The sequence below is a fragment of the Lissotriton helveticus genome, chromosome 6 (assembly GCF_964261635.1).
Source record: "Lissotriton helveticus chromosome 6, aLisHel1.1, whole genome shotgun sequence".
Lineage (NCBI taxonomy): Eukaryota > Metazoa > Chordata > Amphibia > Caudata > Salamandridae > Lissotriton > Lissotriton helveticus.
In genome coordinates this window covers 227873239-227896393 of record NC_136067.1, presented here as the reverse complement: position 1 = coordinate 227896393, position 23155 = coordinate 227873239, and the positions used below count along the sequence as shown (strand labels likewise).

At 48.5% G+C, this 23155-nt stretch overlaps 1 protein-coding gene across 13 annotated transcripts in view; it reads right to left on the bottom strand.

The window, feature by feature from the left end:
• The window catches only part of TDRD6 (tudor domain containing 6), a 2679339-nt gene that overhangs the window by 1105189 nt on the left and 1550995 nt on the right, over window positions 1-23155 (bottom strand). The gene's annotated exons all lie outside the window — the stretch shown is intronic.

Below are 23155 nucleotides of genomic sequence, written 5' to 3'. Positions count from 1 at the left end.
CAGTCCGGAGCCACAAGAATCACTTGGGCCTGGTCGCGCCTGATCGTCTTCAGTCAATTCCAACGCGCAGAATTGTTGACTGAGGAGGATTCAGTGAGGGGAAGGACGCTTACCGGACCAGCATCAAGGGGGGGGCCACAATTGCGGGTGCTGCCTCTGCGACACCATCCATACGCCTCTCATCTATTTCCACAGGAGCGCGTCGACAGACACAACCCGGAAGCACCGCCTCCGCAAACCGGAAGAGAAAACCATTGACCAATAAGAGACAGGTGGGTTGAAAAAGGCGGCGTGGAACGCATTTGGGCAGAAGGAGGAAGACGCCGAGGTGGAGTCGACGAGCGAGAAGACGCGGGACCCGAAAGAAGCAGAGAAGACCCGGGAACCGAGAGAAGCAGAGAAGACGCGGGACCTGAGAGAAGCAGAGAAGACGCGGGACCCGAGAGAGAAGACGCGGGACCCGACCTACCGGAAGCCAGAGCACCCGAGAACCCAGAAGAAGGCGAGGAAAGCGGGTACGAGGACTGGTGGTGTCCGGAGGATGCTGAGGAGCGGCCGTAACTCAGGAGAGTTACGGCGGAGCCGGTGAGTACTTACGACTCGGGGTTGCTGAGAGGGGGAGGGAAGAAGCAGGAGGGAGTACAAGGGGGAGAAAGGGAGTGAACAGGAGGGTGTTAAATGCTACTGTGACTCCTCTTGCTGAGATACACGCCACTCTATGACAAAGAACACAGAGTAATTGACCTCTGATTTAAGAGTTGTGCACCTTTCATTTTCTTATATCCTTGGCACTTAAAATACCCCATTACCCTCTCATCCTACCCTCGTTTTTCCTTGGCTCTGCGCATATTCTTCTGATCTATACGGGGCACTAACCAGATAAATAGAACACCAAGGTGTGGTGAAGGGAGTATCAACCCCAATATTATCAGAACCTCTTTCTTACGGTTCCCTTATTTCTTTTTGTCCTCCTATGAGCCTCCGGGGAAACCATCCCGATCCAGAGGAACCAGAAAGCAAGACAACACCATTGCCCATATCAATCCCCTCCAGCTCACAGGAGTCCTCAGAAGAAGAAGAAGACCACCAAGGACCCTCATTCCATCAATAAACCACTTTTTGTTAAACCCCTAATTCAGCCTCCACGCCTATTTATCAAACCCGCCCTCCCACAAGTGGTGTCAGAAGTGGGATATAAAGGCGAAATGGAGGCGGCCCTAGCGAAGATGGCTGAAAACCAGAAACACTTGGGTAAAGTCATGGAAGGTTTTTTGATTGCGGTAGAGGAAGATCGAGGCAAGCTGCAACAGGTACTTACAGGACAAGGGCAGACTCACTGAAGCCCTAGGTCAACAGCGAGGCCCCACCACCTTGCCATCTGTAGTGCTGCTGCGATATGTAGCTGGGGAGGATCCAGATTTCTTTTTTAGTAACTTTGTGCAAAAGGCGACTGCAGCCTCATGGCCCGCTGACAAATGGGGCCAATTTCTGGGACCTCTTCTGTCTGGGGATTTACAAGCAGCATACCAGGCAGCCACCCTTCAAGGGGTGGTCCCCTATGCAGAGATAAAAATAATGCATTTTGGAAAGATTAGGAATAGATGCGACAGAGTAAAGCTAAGAAAAATGAAGGAAGGACCCCAGGAGACTCCTCGCGCCTTATACTTCAGGGTGAAGGACATGGCAGATTCGTTGGCTTAAACCGGCAACTACTGATAAGGACGGAATCATGGCTAAGATTTACCATCGACCATCCAGACCCCCATTAATCAAGAAATCCGAACCTCTTGCTCTAGTTCCCAGTGCCCCTTTGCCTAGTATCCCGTTTATTCGACCTCCTACAACAGGACCGCAGTGTTTCCAAATTGGCGGGAAGGGGCATATAGCTAGGTTCTGTCCACAAAAAGAGGAGCCCATGGAAATGGGGATGGCCCGCAACTAATACTGTTCTCCCCCAGAAAGGAAACTACCCCCTTATAAATGTACCGTCTCCGTAAATGGACAACCTGTTACTGCTTTAGCTGACACTGGATGTTTGCACAGTGTAGTCAGACCCCAAGACCTTGGCAATAGCATAGGTCCCATAGAGGGAATGGTGGCTATCAAATGTGTACATGGTGACACCAAACCATATCCCACTGCTAGGGTACTCATACAACACCCTCAGGATTCAGGAACATCTTTAACTGTGGGACTGATACCCCGTATACCCAAACAAGCGATTCTAGGCAATGATTACGCTAAACTACCTCAGTTGTTACAGGATTCCTCTTCGGCGAAAGACGAGTGGTTAGCATCTGCCCCTTTTTCCAAAGACACAGAAAGGGAGTGGCAGTCTTCTAAACCCCGGAAAAGCCGAAGAGAGAAGGGCTGAAAAAGGGAGAGCCCCCCAAGGTGTGGTGAAGGGAGAATTAACCCCAATAATATCAGAACCTCTTTCTTACGGTTCCCTTATTTCTTTTTATCCTCCTATGAGCCTCCGGGGAAACCATCCCGGTCCAGAGGAACCAGAAAGCAAGACAACACCATTGCCCATATCAACCCCCTCCAGCTCTCAGGAGTCCTCAGAAGAAGACCACCAAGGACCCTCATTCCATCAATCTGCCAACCCTCCTATTATCAATAAGCCACTTTTTGTTAAACCCCTAATTCAGCCTCCACGCCTGTTTATGAAACCTACCCTCCCACAATGACATTGCGCGTTCTCTTCGGTGGCGAACAGATCTAACCAAGGCTCTCCCCACTGCAGAAAGAGACCTTGCGCTACATCAGAGTTGAGACGGCATTCGTGATCCACCATGCACCGGCGGCTGAGTTCGTCCACTCTGGCATTCAGAGAACCTACCAGGTGTTGAACCACCAAGGGAATGCCTGGATGTTCCAGCCATTTCCAGAGGTGCAGACCCTCCTGACGGAGGGGCCACAACCCCCAACCAGCCCTATTTGTTGCACTACCACATGGCGGTGATGTTGTCCGTTAACACCTGCACTACACTTCTCCCGACAGAGGGAAGGAATGCCTTCAGTGCAAGCCAAATCGCCCCGCAGCTCCAGAAGGTTGATATGGAGCCGGGACTCCGCCGCAGACCAGAGGCCTTTCACCTCTGCCTCTCCCATGTGTCCTTCCATCCCAGGAGGGGCGCATCCATCACCACGGTGTACTCCGGTTGGGAAAAGGAGAGGGATCTGCCACTAAGCCAGAGTCAGCATCTTGAACTTCTTCTGGAGGACGCGCTTGACATACCGGAGGCCCAAGATGGGGCGCAAGCCCACCTTGTCCTTCTTGGGGACCAGAAAGTAGTGGGAACAACAACCACTCCCTACTTCCTGATGGGAATGCACTTGATGGCCCCCTTGGCCAGGAGGGCTGTGACATCCTGACTGAGAAGAGCCAAATGATTCCCCGACATGCGGTGGTATTGAGGTGGCATAGCAGGAGGGGAGGACAGAAAGGGGAACGAGTAACCGTGGTGGATTATCTGCAGCACCCACTTGTCCAATGTAATTTTTCACCAGTGGTGTAAGTGGTGGCGGACCCTGCCACCCACCGGCTTGGGGTGCTCCCCGAAGCTTGGATTAGGAAGGTTTAGAGGTGGAACCAACGGGAGTGGAAGTAGACTGACCCGCCCGCTGGTTAACAGACCCGCCCCTGTGGAAGCGACAACCGCGGCCGCGCTGAGGCTGAGGACTGCACAGGTTTTGTGGAGGAGCGTGCTTGTGTGCTTTTGCCCTGGCCACGAAAGGAACGAAACCCAGGCGTGGCAGAGTTCTTTGCAGAAAGACCCAAAGACTTGGCCATGGCCCGTGAGTCTTTAAAGTGCTCCAGGGCATTGTCAGCCTTGTCGCCAAAGAGGCGGGAGCCATCAAAGGGCATGTCCATGAGCAAGCCCTGGACATAGAGCGAGAACTCAGTAGACAGCAACCAGGCATGGCGCCGCAACGCCACCATCATGGAAATCACTCTGCCTAAGGAATCAGCAGTGTCCAGACCACACCTGATGGCAAACTTCGCTGCATCCTTGCCCTCTGCAATCGCTTGGGAAAGGACAGCGTGGACCTCCTCAGAACATTGAGGCAAGACCTCGCCCACCAAATCCTACACCGCGTGAGAGTAGCGGCCCAATAAGCAGGCGGTGTTAACAGACCACAAACCCAAACTGGCTGAGGAGAATAACTTCTTACCACATTGGTCCAGCCGCTTAGAGCCCTTATCCAGCGGAGCCGTGGGAAAGGCACTCTGCTACGTCGAGGCCTGAATGACCAGGCTCTCAGGCGTGGGGTGAGTGGTCAAGAAGACCAGATCACCCAGCGCCAGGCGATGACGCCTAGCGATGTTCTTATCCACCGGTGCTTCAGAGGCCGTCCGCGACCAAGTATTCAAGAGGACTTCGGTAAGGGCCTCATTGAAGAGGGGGCAGCAGCTCTGACAACGTAGACGCCGTCTGGAGCAACTCCGAAAGGAGGTTGGTCTTAAGGGCCACCGTAGGGAGGTCGAGATGGATAGCCACCACAGCCCGACGCAGCACCATAGTGTAAGAAGCACCCTCCTCCATTGTAGGTGGAGGGGAAGCAAACACCGGGTCGAAAGACACATCAAGTTCGCCCGCATCTTGAAGGTCATCTACCCAATCCTGCTCTGAGTCACACTGCCGCGCAAGAGGGTCCTCGGAGCTGTCCCGGTCCTCGGCCGGCTCCAGGGTAGAAGGCGCCAGCAAGGCCAGAGAGGTGGTAAAAAGGGGGTAAGTGTGCCGGGAGCAGCGCCAGAAACTGCTCTGGCTGGGCTCGTGCCAGAACCGCGTCCCAATGTGGATCCAAAGCCGGAACTAAATGGTCCAAGAACCGGGGCAGGGGCGGGATAAACGGCACCTAGTGCGGCGCCTGTGACGGAGTCACGTAGCGGCGCTGGGGTCGGAGTCAAGGGCCGGAGGTGGTACTGCCGGGCCACCAGGATCTGGACGCAGGTCCAAAAGGCGGGAGCCCGAGGCCTGAAAAGGCAGTCCGTGGCTGCAAGAAACTCTTGCATCTGTTCGGGAGTTGCCAACGGACCCTGATATGGCGGGTAGGTCGCAGGACTCGCAGGCTCAGGGGGAGCCGCAGGGGCACAGCCCCTGTCCCCCTCATCCGCCTCTGAGGAGCGACAAACCAACGGTTTGTAGCCTTTTCTGGGCCTAGAAAAGGCTTAGCTCTGTCCAGATCTAGTTTTTCAAGATGAATTGCTTCTGCCATTTCCTTATGCCATGAGAAAGCTGGAAAACATCTATCCAGAGTTCGCGCTCATTCCACGAGACAGATGGAAACTTCAGCGGCGTTGATCGCGGGAGTATTGCTCCCGGACATTTGCAGGGCAGCAACATGGACAAATGTGCACACCTTTACTAGACACTGCTGTCTATCTAGACACAGCATGGAAATAGGGTACAGTGGTGGGGCAAGCAGCTCTGGGACACCTATTTCAATAAGGTATTTCTTGAATTTTGTGCTCCATTTTTCTTGCTACAATGTTGCTATATATATATATATATTATACGCTCCAACATGCACCCTTAACCCGGCACTCCCAGGCGGGTGCCCGAACCCAGTTGTACTATGGAGTAAATTTTCAAAGAATACAATTGAAGGATTTGCACTTTTGTGGTCCGTGCTCTTCGTTTGTGCCCTATGGGAAAGGGATTTGCGAAGTTGAAGAGTTCTACTATATATATATATATATATATATATATATATATATATATATATATATATATATATATATATATATATATATATATATATATATATATATATATATATATATATATATATATATATATATATATATATATATATATATGCTCCAACATGCACCTTTAACCCGGCACTCCCAGGCGGGTGCCCGAACGCGAAGGTGCTTGCCGCGAAATAAATGAGCGCTACCAATTCTGTCAGTTCAAAACAGAAATTCGGGCACAAAGGAGGCATCCATCGACGTTTTATTCAGCAGATGGTATGGAAAACAGACGCGTTTCGGATATAATCCTTCGTCAGTGTTACACCATTTGACAATAAAGCACCATTTTTAAACATTCCCACGTCACTAGGATAACAGCGACGACTGGTTCACCCAGCAGAATGGTTTGAAAAACGTACGCTATCTTAGCACAGTTAATGTCATAATACATACACATATGCGCTGTGTTGAATTCAAAGGTTGGGTATAATTGAGGAACGCAATTTCAATTTTAAGACCATCGATATTGGTAAATATCCACGGACATTGCAAAAATCTCGCCGTGTATCGGCACAGGTCCACATATTCGGGGCCAGATGTTAATAAAGTTACTATGAAGATATCTGGCAGAGAGATCTCCACCCAGATATTGTACATCTATCTGCCCCGCAAGTGGACAGCAAAGTATAGCCGTGTATCGGCATGACCAGATGTCCGTAGGTATACCAATATGATGAGAAATAATATTATTCTCATTCCATGCCCCCCACCGATGAACTCACAGTGCATACAAAATTTATAAAAAAATTCAAAAATACAAATGGAGCATTGCAACACCATAATGATATCGTTCAATGTGTCGTGTAACCTTATACACAAATTACAATACAGCTCATATTCAGTGAAGATCGATCATATACAACTATCCCAGGTGGACTGTTAGTTCCTCACTACTGTTTAACCCATTAGGTGTCTTGGTTTGTAAATCTATGATATAGCGAGTTTCTAATCTCCTCAGTCCCTGTAACCTATTCCCCCTCTGGGGTTTATTGGGACGTGGTCACTGGCAAAGTATTTAAGTAGCTCTCTGTTACTTTGATGTTTCAAGGCAAAATGCCGTGCTACGGGGTAGTTCTCATCCTTATTTACTATGGCCCGTTGATGTTCTAGGATTCTGACCTTTATGTTGTGGACGGTACTCCCTATGTACTTGAGTCCACAGGGACATACCAGGCAATACACCACAAATGGGGTGAGACAGGAGATGAATTTGCTAATCATTTTGGATTTACTACAAGCGTGGCTCAGTGGTTAGAGGCGGCAGACCCGGAAGCTGAAATCGACCGTGGACCAGGGTTCGATTCCCCGCCTCGGCGGGTCTCGGGCTCAAAATTCCACGGACTCGACAATTCTCGCTCCGGTGCCTACTCGAATCACGGGGTCACACTCTGCAACTCTGGGCAATAGCTTGCTTAATCTCCACTACGGCCCCTCGCGGCGGGATGCCTGGCTTTCACCTTGTGGACACCCTGCCGGGGTTACTCACAGGGGAATACCAGGACGGGTTCCCTAAGCAAGCGCCAGGATGCCCTTTGGGTGACAGGTTTGCGCTATATATAAGTACACCTACATTTACATTACATTTACAACCTGGGATCATGTAACTCAATCTTTTGCTCGTGGCGCAGGCCTTACATTTCCCACAAGGGAAAAAGCCCCTCATATCCTTAAGGGTTTCCTGTTCTAGGCGCCACAGGTGGCAGATGACTCTGTACAAGGATGTCTTTCAAAGACTTCGATTTACGAAAAGTCATCAATGGTGATTCCGGGACATCCTTACCTATTACAGGGTCAGTCTGCAGGATATGCCAGTTGCGTTTGAGGATGCATCTCCCATTGTGTGCATCCCCAGAGTAGCCGGTAATCATCCGAAACTGAGCCTTGTGATCCTTCTTGTTCATGTTATCTCCTACTAAGACTTCCTCTTTGTCCTTCAAAAGATCTGCCCGTGACTTGGCCTGCACTTTCCTGTAGGCAGATGCCAATAGCCCTTGTTCATAACCTTTGATCTTAAATCTGGCTAAACAGTCAGCTGCTGCCTTCTCAAAATCCGAATCATGAGTAGAATTCCGTTTGAGTCGGAGAAGTTCTCCGTATGGAATACTTTTGGTCAGATTTCAGGGGTGACTGCTCTGTGCCTGAAGGGTAGAGTTCCCAGCAGTGGGCTTTCTATAAAGTTCTTATCCCAAGGCCCCCTCCCTTACGAATACTCTTAGGTCAAGATAATTGACTGCAGTGGTGCTCATCTCGTGTGTAAATTCCAGATTCAAATTATTCTTATTTAAATCATTAATAAACTCCTCAGCCTGACTGGAAGAGCCCTTCCATATCAGGAAGAGGTCGTCGATATATCGACGCCACACGACCACATTTTCCGCCCATCTGGCATGTGCTCCGACAAGGGCCACCTGCTCCTCCCACCAGCCTACGAACAAGTTTGCATAGCTGGGGGCGAAGCGGGTGCCCATCGCCATCCATGAGATTTTTCTAAACAGATCTACCTGAAACAGGAAAATATTGTTATGCAGACAAAAATTGATCAACTCCAGTAACATGTTATCTTCTGCAAATTTAAGTGATCTCTTTTTCAGGAAATAGCTTATGGCTTGGATGCCTTGTGAGTGATTTATGCAAGTATATAGACTCGTGATGTCAAGAGTAATCAATATAAATGCAGGATCCCAGCCAATACTATTTATTTGGACAATAAAGTCTTTAGTGTCTTTGACGTAAGAGTCAAGTTCAATAACCATCTGGAAGAGGAATGAATCTATATATCTTGAGAGATTTTCAGTCAGTCCTCCTTTCGATGATACAATGGGCCTTCCAGGCGGGTCGACTAGACTTTTGTGCACTTTGGGAAGTTGATAGAAGGTCGAATCATAGGTTCATAGTTTTTCAAAAACAAGAATTCATCTGTTTCGAGCATGGAAGGAGTTCTCCATTTATTGATCAAATCATGATAGGAAGAAATCCTTTCAAGATATTGTTCTTTCGTTGTCCTTTCATAATATCTACCATCATTCAGTTGTCGCAGAGATTCGCGGCAATATTGTTCTCTCGTTAGGAGGACGATGTTTCCCCCTTTGTCTGAGGGTTTGCAGATGACACTCATCCTTACTGAGGACACTCAGGATGTTCTTATGTTCCTTTGTTAGGTTCTGATGTTGAGGCAACCTGCCCTTCTTACTGTGTCTTAGTCTGCTCAGATCTTTTAGGACTGCATCTGAAAATGTGTCGATGGCATTATAGGGTAGGCGGGGATTAAACTGGGAGGGTGGCTTAAAACAAGTCGTGGTTGCCTCCTGATCGATACCGATTTTTCTTGATCTCACAGCTACATCCCCTTGTGATTTCCATACACATTTATTTTCTGTGCGTAAGTCTTCCAGCAGTTCCACAATACTTAAATCATTGATGGCAAGAATATCAGTGTCCTTTGTTGAGGATTTAGATTTCAATCTCCTAGCCTCTGTGATTGATGGTTTCATTATGTGGAATTTATGCAATTTCATCTTACGAGTGAACTTGAACAAGTCGATTCTGGTCTGAGTGAATTCGAATTTGGCATCAGAGCAGAGCGTAAATCGTAATTGCAGTGTTTGTTCTTGTGCAGGTGAGAGCTCATTGAGGGCCAAATTGATGATGGTAAGATTATCCTCTAACTCTACCACCTGTTGACCCTGTTGCTGCGGGTCACTCGCACAGCTTTTCCTCTGCCTCTTCCCCTTCCTGCCGCCTCGCCTTGTTCTTCATCGTTTTCTGGGGGTTTGCTTTTGCCACCCCGGAGTCATGTTCGTCTGATCAAATTGAACTCCAAATGAAAAGGAGTCTTCATTTTCTCAGTTGCCGAGGTTGCGGTTTCTCCTCCTGATTGTTCACCCTCGGTGACTTCGGACTCCGAGGTTTCCACCCTCGCTGGAGGCTGCATAGGCTTTTTCTTATTCATCTCTTTCCGAGGGCCATCGAATTTACGGGCAAAAGTTAAAATTCTGCCCTGCGCGTAATCGCGCTCATCCCTCTCGAACTTTTCTTGTTTGCGCTGACAAATCTTCAATTCGTATTTCTTCAGTTGTGCTTTCATTTCTTATCTGAGTTGTTCTAGCTTGCTGATATCGGCATCCTTTGAGATCTCTTGTTCAAGTATGCCAATTTCCTCGAGAGCGGTGGCTCTATCACTCCACGCGAATTTGACCAGGATATCAAGCATCCCATTACAGGATGCAGCAATGTATTCCGCCCATTGTTAAAGCAACTGGGGGTCTTGATATTCGTACGCGGGTACCGTATAGATCCGAAGACCTCGGGGTACCCTGTCCACATCCATATAGTTCTGGAGGCAGGTAGCCTCCCACCACTTCCTGATCTCCCTTTCGCATAACCTCTCGAGTTTCGTAAATTGCCCGGGTGCCTGAACGCATTTTTGTCTGCATAACAATTTTTTCTGTTTCAGGGAGATCTTTTTATACAAATCTCAGGGACGGCGATGAGCAACTGCGTCCCCCCCAGCTATGCGAAATTGTTCGTAGGCTGGTGAGAGGAGCAGGTGTCCCTTGCCGGAGCACATGCCAGGTGGGCGGAAAATGTGGTCGTGTGGCGTCGATATATCGACGACCTCTTCCTGATATGGAAGGGCTCTTCCAGTCAGGCTGAGGCGTTTATTAATGATTTAAATAAGAATAATTTGAATCTGAAATTTACACACGAGATGAGCACCACTGCAGTCAATTATCTTGACCTAAGAGTATTCGTAAGGGAGGGGGACTTAGGAACAGAACTTTATAGAAAGCCCACTGCTGGGAACTCTAACCTACACGCACAGAGCAGTCACCCCCCAAATCTGATCAGAAGTATTCCAAACGGAGAACTTCTGACTCAAACGGAATTGTACTCATGATTCGGATTTTGTGAAGGCAGAAGCTGACTGTTTAGCCAGATTTAGGATCAGAGGTTATGAACAAGGGCTATTTGCATCTGCCTACAGGAAAGTGCAGGCCAAGTCATGGGCAGATCTTTTGAAGGACAAAGAGGAAGTCATAGTAGGAGATAACATGAACAAGAAGGATCACAAGGCTCAGTTTTGGATGATTACCATTGAGTTACATGATCTCAGGTTGTAGTAAACCCAAAATGATTAGCAAATTCATCTCCCGTCTCACCCCATTTGTGGTGTATTGTCTGGTATGTCCCTGTGAACTCAAGTACCTAGGGAGTACCGTCCATAACGCAGAATCCTGGAACATCAACGGGCCATAGTAAATAAGGATGAGAACTACCCTGTAGCACGGCATTTTGCCTTGAAACATCAAAGTAACAGAGAGCTACTTAAATACTATGGCATATCCACGTCCCAATAAACCCCAGAGGGGGGAATAGGTTACAGAGACTGAGGAGATTAGAATCTCGCTATATCATAGATTTACAAACCAAGACACCTAATGGGTTAAACAGTAGTGAGGAACTAACAGTCCACCTGGGATAGTTGTATATGATCGATCTTCACTGAATATGAGCTGTATTGTAATTTGAGTATAAGGTTACGACACATTGAACGATATCATTATGGTGTTGCAATGCTCCATTTGTATTTTTGAATTTTTTATAAATTTTGTATGCACTGTGAGTTCATCGGTGGGGGGCATGGAATGAGAATAATATTTCTCATCATATTGGTATACCTACAGACATCTGGTCATGCCGATACATGGCTATACTTTGCTGTCCACTTGCGGGGCAGATTGATGTACAATATCTGGGTGGAGATCTCTCTCCCAGATATCTTCATAGTAACTTTATTAACATCTGGCCCCGAATATGTGGACCTGTGCCGATACACGGTGAGATTTTTGCAATGTCCGTGGATATTTACCAATATCGATGGTCTTAAAATTGAAATTGCGTTCCTCAATTATACCCAACCTTTGAATTCAACACAGCGCATATGTGTATGTATTATGACATTAACTGTGCTAAGATAGCGTACGTTTTTCAAACCATTCTGCTGGGTGAACCAGTCGTCGCTGTTATCCTAGTGACGTGGGAATGTTTAAAAATGGTGCTTTATTGTCAAATGGTGTAACACTGACGAAGGATTATATCCGAAACGCGTCTGTTTTCCATACCATCTGCTGAATAAAACGTCGATGGATGCCTCCTTTGTGCCCGAATTTCTGTTTTGAACTGACAGAATTGGTAGCGCTCATTTATTTCGCGGCAAGCACCTTCGCGTTCGGGCACCCGCCTGGGAGTGCCGGGTTAAAGGTGCATGTTGGAGTATATATATATATATATATATATATATATATATATATAGTAGAACTCTTCAACTTCGCAAATCCCTTTCCCATAGGGCACAAACGAAGAGCACGGACCACAAAAGTGCAAATCCTTCAATTGTATTCTTTGAAAATTTACTCCATAGTACAACTGGGTTCGGGCACCCGCCTGGGAGTGCCGGGTTAAGGGTGCATGTTGGAGCGTATAATATATATATATATATATATATATATATATATCAACATTGTAGCAAGAAAAATGGAGCACAAAATATAAAATTCAAGAAATACCTTATTGAAATAGGTGTCCCAGAGCTGCTTGCCCCACCACTGTACCCTATTTCCATGCTGTGTCTAGATAGACAGCAGTGTCTAGTAAAGGTGTGCACATTTGTCCATGTTGCTGCCCTGCAAATGTCCGGGAGCGATACTCCCGCGATCAACGCCGCTGAAGTTTCCATCTGTCTCGTGGAATGAGCGCGAACTCTGGATAGGAGATGTTTTCCAGCTTTCTCATGGCATAAGGAAATGGCAGAAGCAATTCATCTTGAAAAACTAGATCTGGACAGAGCTAAGCCTTTTCTAGGCCCAGAAAAGGCTACAAACCGTTGGTTTGTCCTTCGAAACTATTTTGTTTTGTCAATATAGAATTTTAGGCATCTTTTAATGACTAGTGTATGCAGAGACTGTTCCGCTGCAGAAGAGGGATCCTTAAAGTATGTAGGTAACACCATGGGTTCATGGAGATTAAAAACAGGGGGAACTTTGGGAATGAACTTCGGATTTGACCTGGGAATTACTATCCTGTTTGAACGTAAGAAATGCGTCTGCGATAGAAAAAGCCTGTATCTCACTGACCCCCCTGGCTGAAGTGAGAGCTAGAAGCAAAGCCGTTTTCCAAGAGATGAACTGTAATTAAGCTTTGTGCACTGAATCTAACGGATGCTTCATGAGTTGCGTTAGGACCGTGTTAAGCTGCCATGGGACTGACGGGTGTGTAACTGGATGAAATGCTCTTCATCTACGCTGGACAGGAATGTTTGCGTACACGTTCCCACTGATACCGAGGGTGTTATGGAAAATGAGATCGGAACAGTGCCATTTAATTCTGATAGCCCCGGCATGGCCGAGACAGTTCTGGTTCTCGGAGCTTCTCCAATTGTCGGTGGCTTTCAGAGTACAGTTCCTCTAATTCAAGACCTAATCTCTATGAACGACTGACACGTTCTCTATCCACAATTGACGTTGTTGAACTAGTCATCCTGGAACCTCATGAGCACGAATTTCATTCCTTAAATATTTCGCAGGAATGCCGGGATATCCTCTCTCAACCCTGGGCAGTTTCAACAAATAAAACTTAGGCAGCAAAATGGAAGAGATTTTGTCAGTGGTGTTCAACTCAAGCTCTGCATCCTTTTCATGCTTCTCCAGAGCAAATTATTCCTTACATCTTACATTTAGCCAAAGCAGGACTATCGCATGCATCAGTCAAAGTGCATCTTGCAGCTATTTCAAGATATCGCAGAACACCAAATCGTCCATATCTTTGGTCTCAGAAGGTACTAAAGGAATTTCTGAAAGGGCTCTTCAGAGTGTTTCCTCCAGATCCTGCTTGAGGGAACCTGCTTGCGAAGTGTTTGCATTTTTTGCTGTCTTGGTTTGCGAACAGATCCAGAGATGGAGTGCCCCATAGTCAAAACACTTATAGTAGCTGATCCTGAGCTAATTCCCACTCGTGGGAAACACTGGCTGTTCTGCTTAAGATGTCTGCCTGTGTGTTGTGAACTCCTGAACATAATGAGACTGGAGAGAGATGTTGTGCAGTAGGAGCCAGTTCCAAATCTCTTGAGCTTGTGCCCCTTGTTTTAACAAATAAAACATAGTAGTCATACTGTCCGTGCAAACTAGTACCGGCAAATCGTAAATTCTGGGGAACGCCTGCAATCCCAAGAATACTGCTTTTAGCTCCAGCAAGTTGATATGAAGCGGAGCTTCCTGAGCGGTCCAATGTCCTTGTATTTCGAGGTCTTGTAGGTGTGCCCCCCAATCTTGAAGAGATGAGTGTCGTCATGACATACCTGGGGCATTGAGGCTCGAAGAGTAGCTCTTCCGATAAATGCTTCCTGATCCTCCACCATGACAGTGCTGCTAGTATTTGAGGAGTGATGGTGATTCGATCCTCGAAAGACCCTTCAGATTTTACCCATTGCAAGTCTAGAAGTTCTTGGAGAGGCCCCATGTGCAACCGGCAATTGGGAACTAAGGGGATGCAGGAACACATCATCTCAAACAATGATTTGAAGATTCTCACTGAAGTGGATCTTTTGGTTTGTAATTGTGACGCCAGCCTTAAGATCTTTTGAGTGCGTTCCTCTAAAGGATATGCTATCGCTTCTTTCGTGTGGAGCCTGGCTCCTAGGAATTAAAGGGATTGCGATGGATTGAGAGAAGATTTCTCCATGTTGATCCGTAGGCCTAGACAATGGAAGAGATCCATGCAGCACCGTAGGGAGTGTAGGGATAAAGATATATCTGATGGCCTTGTTGTCTCAAGTGCGCTGCTACTGGCGCCATGCATTTTGTGAAAACCCTTGGCGCGGATTTGAGACTGAAGGCTAACACTTTGAACCGGTAGTGACGCCCTGCCACCGCGAATCGCTGAAGCTGCCTGCGTTTGATGTGAATTGGGATATGAAAATAGGCATCTAAAAGATCCAGCAATGCTATGTAATCTCGCCTGCGTAGCATCAGGGGGATTTCCGGAAGAGACCGCATACAAAACGATAATTTGTTCACGCCTCTCAGGTCCATTACCTGCTTCCATTTGGAAGACTGCTTTTTCCTCATCCGGAAGAAATGCGAGTAAAATCCTTTTCCTCGCTGTTGAAGTGGAACTTCCTCTATCGCACCTTTCACAATAAGAGATCACATTTCTGCCTTGATGGCTGAAAGATTTCCTGTGGACAGGTGGTGGATTCGGGGTCTTCTGAATGAATTCTAAGGTATGGCCTTGATGTATCACGTCCAGTACCCATCTGTCCATTGTTATTGACAGCCATTGACGATAGAACAGAGAGAGGTAATGGTCTTGATTGAGGTATGACTAGTTGGTTGGCGCCTTGGCAGTGTCACGGTCTCCGATTAGAGTTTTGTGATTTTCCCCGCACAGCAGACTAATGTCTTACAGATATATCGTTACACAAGTAGTAACTTGTGCATCTGAAAGAGACACATTAGTGATAGATTCCTTACCTTAGAATACATACCCCAGCAATACCAACCCCGGAGGTGGGTCTGCGAACCAAATTACACCACGAAGCCATGAAGAACAGAACGGCCAAAGAAACAGTCACTCCGGACTTGACTGTCAAGCCAGTAATGCTTAGTAAACATGTGTAGCAAGCCCACGTAGCTGCCTGACAAATGTCCTGCAAGGGAACGCCGTTTTCCAAGGCAGTAGTGGCTGCAGTTGCCCTGGTCGAATGGGTACGCAGCCCCACAGGAGGCTCTTTCTTGGCCAATTAGTAACATGCTTTGATGCACAAAACGACCCACCGGGAAATGGTCAGTTTGTGCATGGCCTGACCTTTTTTGGTGCCCACGTAGCCAACAAAGAACTGATCATCCACCCGGGACTGTTGTGGACGCTGTCGATAGAATGGGAGCGCACGTTTTGGGTCCAGACGGTGGAGCCTCTCCTCTTCCCTTGAAAGTTGCGGAGGTGGAAAGGAGGTGGAAAGAAGGTGGCAAAGTGATGGTCTGCCTGATGTGGAAGGGCGTGACAACCTTCGGCAAGAAAGGACGGGTCCTTAAAACCATCTTATCTGGATGAACAGAAAGGAAAGGAGGTTTGGAAGAGAGCCTGGAGCTCTCTCACTCTTCTGGCAGAGGTGATAGCTACCAGGAAAGCAGTCTTTAGAGTGAGAAGACATAAGGGACAGTTATGAAGGGGCTCAAAGGGAGAACACATCAGATAAGTCAAGACCAGATTTAGATCACACAGAGGCATTATGAAAGGCACAGGAGGAAATGTGTGTGTAATGCCTTTCAGGAAATGTAACAAACGGGGACTTAAAGAGAGAGGGTTGAAGAGGAAGAAAGGCGGAGATGGCAGAAAGATAAACCTTGACAGTGCCCAGCGCAGAGCCCTGCTGGGCCAAAGAGAGAAAGAACAGCAGGCCCTCGGAAAGAGGGCCAGAAAGGGGATCCACAACCTTTGCTGTGCACCATGGCACAAATTTGTTCCACTTACAGGCGTATACCGTTTTAGTGGAGGGAAGCATGGCTGCCAGAATGACATCACAGACCTCGGGAGGAAGGTTGCAAACTGTCACTGCTCAATCCCCAAGCATGGAAGTGGAGGCTGGACAGGTTTGGGTGAAGGACCGTCCCCTGCTGCTCCGACAGAAGATCCTCCCGAAGAGGCAGTCGGATCGGGGGATTGATTGCCATGCTGAGTAGCTCGGGATACCAGTATCTTCGTGCCCAATCTGGACACACAAGGATAACTTAGGCCCTGTCACGCCGAATCTTTTTATGCACTCTGTGCAGAAGTGGTATAGGCGGAAAGACGGAAACAGACCGCAGCTCCACTCTATGAAAAGCATCGCAGAGCGATCGCCGCCTTGAAAATTCCAACGTGCAGAAATGATGGCATTGCGTTTTCTCTTTGGTGGCGAAAAGATCTAACCAAGGCTCTCCCCACTGCAGAAAGACCCTGCGGGTTTTTTTTAATTTTTTTATTTCTATTTTCTATTTCCCCCATATGCCATCTGCCATGTGTCACCAGCAGGATGCAGGAGGTTATCCTGACAAACCCGGGATAGAGACCAAAAGATCAAAATCATAGCCTGAATATCCCGGACTCGCTGCTCGGGAGGATAACAAATTCCGAGTTCAGACGCCATTCGTAATCCATCATGCACCGGCAGCTGAGTTTGTCCGCCCTGGCGTTCATAGAACCTGCCAGGTGTTGAACCACCAAGGTGATGCCTTGATGTTCCAGCCATGTCCAAAGGCGCAGAGCCTCTTGACATAGGGTCCAGGACCCCACCAGTTTGTTGCAATACCACATGGCGGTGGTGTTGTCCGTGAACACCTGCACCACACTTCCCCAGACAGAGGGAAGGAATGCCTTCACTGCAAGTTGGATCGCATGCAGCTCCAACAGGTTGATATGGAGCCGGGACTCCGCCGGAGACCAGAGATCTCTAATCTCAGCCTCTCCCAAGTGGCCTCCCCAGCTCAGGAGGGACGCATCCGCCACCACTGTGTGCTCCGGTTGGGGAAGGGAGAGGGATCTACACTGATCCAATCTCTATTTGTGACCCACCACTGCAATTGCGGAGCAGTACCCTCTGAGATCTGGACATGATCGGACAGGTTGCCCTGATGCTGTGCCCACTGGAACTTCAGGCCCCACTGCAGAGCCCCCATATGCCATCTGCCATGTGTCACCAGCAGGATGCAGGAGGTTATCCTGACAAACCCGGGATAGAGACCAAAAGATCAAAATCATAGCCTGAATATCCCGGACTCGCTGCTCGGGAGGATAAACCCGAAACCGCGTCAAATCCAGAACTGCTCCGATGAAGGGGAGCTTCTGAGAGGGACTTGGTTGCGACTTCGGCACGCCGACGGAGAACCCCAGCAATTGCAGTGTAGTGTAGTTCCTATATTCCCAATAGGCTCTGCGCATTGGAACATTATAATCCTATAGATGTGACGTAGGACTGAGGTCGACTGGGTCTCTATCGACTATATTAGACTTAATTGTGAGTGCCAGCTAGCTCAGAGGTCACTAGAAACTTTCTCGAATTCACAAGAAGGGATTAGTTTCTGACAACCGCATAAACATGACAACTTTGTTTCCCCAAGATAAAACTGATATTCAGAGTCGTGAAAACAATAGATATATATTTCACTTAGTCAATCGTGCATGCTTCGTTTCACCAGAGTTGCAGATAAATAGATAGACAGGCGTTTTCAATAAAAGGATTTATTGAACAGTCTTCTTTCTCAAGCATAAGAAATTAACAGCTACAATCATAAATCTGGTTGTAAGATAGAGCGCATACAGTATAATAAGTAGAATAAAATAATACTTTAAGAGCATTGTATGGTTCCTAAACCATTAATACATACATAAATAACAGAGGCTAAAAGTACTCAACTGGTGCTTCTAAAATACGCCTACCCCGGTGTACGTAAGCTTAGTACGAGGGAAGTAAGTGAGGTGTAGCATAAATGTAGTATTCTTTTGCCAAGAATCTGTCCAAGATTTCTCCTAGGGTCTAATCAGCTCCGTACCTTAGTTTAGAATGGAGAAGGTCAGTCTCGGGACTCGATTTCCCAACAACCAGCAAAGGTAGCTTGGAAACACTGGAGCTGGATTTCTGGGCAGCAGAAAAGACAGCGTCTCTCTCAGTGCTTGTGCTAGAGGGTCAGCTTCCTTCGGCACTTGCCGTAGCAGGATGCGTCGGGCAAGTAGATAGTCGAACTGCTCCAAACCACTGTGTGTTTGCGAAGGCAAGTGTGGGCATATTTATACCTTGAAGTTGCCGAGTTAGACATAAAGGTGGACATAATAACGTCAAAGAGTCTCAGTTCTTTGAAAACTCCATGAGTTCTTGGACAAGTCCGTTCTAGAGCAAGGGAAAGTCCCTAGCAGCTGAAGCAGAGTTTTCCAAGAAATCATTGGGGATTTTCAACACTAGTGCAAGTAGCCCTGCCGTATTTGGACTGCATGAGCTATGCCTAAATATGGTTATGATTTCTATGCCTATGTAAGGATATGGTGATTTATACCTATATAAGGGCATGAATCGGGAAAATTACAATAGGGTCCTAAAATGATACATAACAGCAGGAGGTCGGCCGTAGTCTGAAGGTGGGTGACGACTGCCTGGGGCGAGCCCACTTTCAACAGCCAGTCTTCGAGGTAGGGGAAGACTGACAATCCGACCTGCGCAGGTGAGCTGCGACCACCGCCATCACCTTCGTGAACACCTGAGGGGTGCTGGTAAGGCTGAAGGGGAGCACGGCAAACTGAAAATGCTTCTGGCCTGCCATGAACCACAGGTAACGCCGGTAGGACGGGAATGTGAAAATAAGCATCATGCAAGTCCAACGCTACCATCCGGTCTCCAGGGTCGAGGGCAGCCAGGACCTGAGCCAGAGTCAGCATTTTGAATTTCTTCCGGAAGCGATTGACGCCCAGGAGGTCCAAGATGGGGCGCAGGCCCCCCCTTGTCCTTCTTGGGTACCAGAAAGTAGTAGGAACAACCACGCCCTACTTCCTGCCTGGGAACGCACTCGATGGCCCCCTTGGCCAACAGGGCCATGACTTCCTGTTGGAGGAGAAACTAATGATCCCCAACATGCAGTGGCACCGTGGTGGCATGGCTGGCGAGGAGGACTGAAAGGGAAGGTAATAACCGTTGCGGATTATCTGCAGCACCCACTTGTCTGACGTAAGGTAGTGGCGGATCCTGCCACCCACCGGCGTGGGGTGCTCCACGAAGCTCTGACTAGGAAGATTTGGAGGTAGGGGCAGCGGGAGTGACGGTGGACTGACCCAAACCTGATTCCCAGACCCGCCCCTGCAGAAGCCGCGACCACAGTCACGCTGAGGCTGGTTCTGCACAGGCTTGTTGAAGGAAAATGCCTGGGTGCCTCTGCCCTGGCCACGAAAGGAATGAAAACCAGGAGTGGCCAGATTCTTTGCAGAAAGACCCAAGGACTTGGCCGTGGCCCGCGAGTCCTTAAAACGCTCCAGAGCACTCTCGCCCTTATCGCCAAACAGGAGGGTGCCATCAAAGGATATATCCATGAGCGAGCTCTAGACATCGGGCGAGAACCCAGTCAAACGCAACCAGGCGTGGAGACACTACGCCACAGTTGTAGAAATCGCCCTACCCAACGAGTCAGCGGTGTCCAAACCGAATGGCGAACTTCGCCGCATACTTACCCTCAGCAATCGCCTGAGAAATGACAGCCTGGACCTCCTCAGGACACGGAGTCAACACTTGACCAACAGAATCCCACACTGCGTTGGAGTAGCGCCCCAATAAGCAGGTGGTGTTCGTCGACCGCAGCCCCAAGCTGGCCGAAGAGAACAACCGCTTATTAAAGTGTTCCAGCTTCTTACAGTCCTTATCCGGCGGAGCATGGGAAAGGCACTCTGCGACGTCGAAGCCTGGATGACCAGACTCTCAGGCGTGGGATGAGTGGTCAGAAAGGCTGGGTCGTCTGGCGGCATTCTTATCTACAGGGGCCCCCTGGTCGTCTGCGACCAAGTGCCAAGGAGGACTTCGGTAAGGGCGTCATTGAAGGGAAGCAACAGCTCCGACAAAGTAGATGCCATCTGGAGCACCTCAGTAAGGAGGTTAGTTTTAAGGGCCACTGTGGGGAGGTCGAGGGCCTCAGCAGCCCAACAGAGCACCATCGTGTAGGAAGCGCCTTCCTTCATCGTAGGCGGGGGAGAGGCAAACCCCGGGTCAGAAGAGACATCGCTGTCGCTTGCGTCCTCCAGGTCGTCCACCCAATCCTGCTCGGAGTCACACTGCCGGGCAAGAGGGTCCTTGGACCCCTCCCAGTCCTCCTCTGCAGGAGAGGCCGGTCGTGGTAGCGGAGCCAGAGCAGGGACATTTGGCATCAGAAACGGCGCCGAGAACTGCGCCGGCAGTACCGGCGCCACTTCCCAATGCGGATCCCAGGCAGGAACAAAATGGTCCTGGAACCGGGGCAAGGGTGGAATGAATGGCACCCACTGTGGCACTGAGGGTGGCGCTGGGGCCGAAGCCGGCAACGCTGGACCTTGTGGCACCGGAGCCAATGACGTAGGATCCTGTGGCGCCGGGTCCACCGGGGCGCCGATGGGCCAACAGGGTCTGGACACAGGACAGCGGGGCCCAAAGGCGTGCCGGCAGTAGCCAGAGGCCTAAAAAGGCGATCCATGACAGCAAGAAACTCTTGCACCTGTTCGGGAGTCGCCAACGGACTCTGGTACGGCGGGTAAACCGTGGGACTCCCAGGCTTCAGAGGAGCCGCTGGGGCAGAACGCCTGTCCTCCTCGTCCGCCTCTGAGGAGCGACAGAGGGACGTCGGAGAGCGAACACGCTTCTTTGACTTCTTTTTATGACGCCACTTACTGGAATCCGAGGGCGAAGACTTGGAGCCCGAGGAGCGACGACTAAGGTCCCGCGAGCGGTCCTGGGAACGGCCCCTAGACCCGGAGCGGTAGTGTGACGAATGCTGGACCTCCAGCAATTTCCATTCCCTCAAGACCTTCAGGTCTAAGCTAGACAGTAAGGCCGGCCCGGGAGTCGTGGTCAGTCTCCAGGCAGTAGAGGCAAACATCGTGGGGGTCCGCCATCGACATTACGGTGGCAGGCCCGGCAGGACTTAAATCCAGGCATCCCTACGTGCACCAGGAAAAACAAGGGGTGAGACAAAAGCCTAAAAAAATCAGCCAAAAAGTGACTTAGGTACGTGCTCTATCCGGGCATGCGCTTGCTGGCGTGGAAAAAGAAAACTGACGTCAGCGCGCATGGGTGGCGCCTAAGTAGTCCCCGTGACGTCTTCTCGGTGCTTACGCCAGTGACTGACACAGGGCTGCAGGATGCCACCAACTGACGGGCAAGGGTACTGCTAAGCAAAACTTTCCGGATCCAGTCTGACACCTCGGGATATTCTAAGGTAAGGAATCTATCACTAACGTGTCTCTTTCAGATAGGACTGATCATTGGAATTGTCCTAATAGACTTCCTGGATGATTCTTTGAAGTCATAGAGGAATCAATCTGTTTCCTGCACTGCAAGACGAAGATTGAATCACTTGGAGGCTTTTTCCATGATATCGTGGAATCCTCCAATGTCTTCCTGCAGAGTTTGCCGGGTATGGCGACGGAGAAGGCTTAGTATTTAAGATATATTGATCCCATTTGACACCCACAGGATCTTCCTGAAGAAGTTCCCCTTCTTCTGGCTTTTCTTATCAATCACACTCTGCGAAATCATCTCTAATTGTAATTATTGGAGGGGGCGCACTTTCTGCACCGCAGGCGTTGGTTGAACCACTGAAGCTTGGGATCCAGGCTGTGATCCTCTTGAGTTATCCTTTGTGGTGGCGTTAGCATCCGGAAAATGGCAGTAGTAGTCATTGATCATGTGTCACAAATCCAAGAATGAGGCATAGACATTGACTTTTCCCTCACACGAGGATATGCCTCTTCCTCCTCCTCAGTCAAACGACTGTTGATAAGACTCATCTGTTAGAACCGGACACTGGATGGTCTTTAAAAGAAAATTCCTTCTTCACTTCCTGGCATTCGTTTGAAACAAAAGGGTCAAATCGAGCACAATCCTAACACGCATATATACACGAGCAGACTAATAGGTCTCCTAGTTATTTCACAATATATGAAGATTCTCCAATAACAGCAGCAGTTGAACATCACAAACAAGCGAAAAAGTTCAAATTATCATGTTCTTTATTCAGAAAATCCATGGGAGTAGACTTGCCGTTTCATTGATTCCGTTATCACGTGGACTCAACTTTACACGCTTTTGCATTTCAGCTGCAGTGGGGCTTGGCTGTAGCACATTGTTACCCACTACGAGGGGCCTTTGTTACTTGAGCTCACATACAAATATGTCTGCACCGAATTGAACCTACAGAAATCTGTCCTACCGATATTTGGAAATTCACACCAGACATTGTGTATGACTCACAATATTTTAATTGAGCTCATCTGGTCACGATACCCGAGTGGGGGAGCCCTTCGGTTGGTGTATTAAGAATTCCCCAGGTGCATTGACCAGAATACTAATACCGGAACGATCTGACTTCGTATTCTTGAACTCTTGGACTGTTGCTTCTTGATGCTATATGACCATCCAGATTTCTCTTGATTATGGTCCCTGACTTCGAACGTTTTCTGTCTGGACAAGCCCCTATTTGATATATGACGCTATCTCGTTTTGCTTAGCCTTGAAAAAGTCTTAGTACTTATCCACAGTACTGACGAAACACGTGTCGGCTGTTTTTTGTCAAGTCTACTCCCATGGATTTTCTGAATAAAGAACATGATAATTTGAACTTTTTCGCCTGT